Source organism: Penaeus monodon, chromosome 29 (genome assembly GCF_015228065.2).
Source record: "Penaeus monodon isolate SGIC_2016 chromosome 29, NSTDA_Pmon_1, whole genome shotgun sequence".
NCBI lineage: Eukaryota > Metazoa > Arthropoda > Malacostraca > Decapoda > Penaeidae > Penaeus > Penaeus monodon.
In genome coordinates, this window is record NC_051414.1 from 3,195,680 (window position 1) to 3,195,886 (window position 207).

General features: G+C 53.1%; 1 protein-coding gene across 1 annotated transcript in view; it reads left to right on the forward strand.

Annotated features, from left to right (window-relative positions):
* The window catches only part of LOC119591621 (paired box protein Pax-6-like), a 23,785-nt gene that overhangs the window by 15,144 nt on the left and 8,434 nt on the right, over window positions 1-207 (forward strand). The window lies entirely within an intron of this gene.

Sequence of the window (207 nt, forward strand, 5' to 3'; positions counted from 1 at the left end):
GGTTCGTGTGTGTTTTCTCGTTCTAGGGGGGTCGCTAAGGCAACAGGGGATGGGGGAGGGGGATAGCAAGGCAGGTCTTTGTCGCCGTGTTGTATGGCAGGCCTTGACGTTGCTGGTTGTAGGCCGGGCAGTCGGGACGGGAATGTGCGAGTCGATGGATCTGCTTTTTCTTTTACTCTATATAGGAAACGAAAGTAGGATATGTGA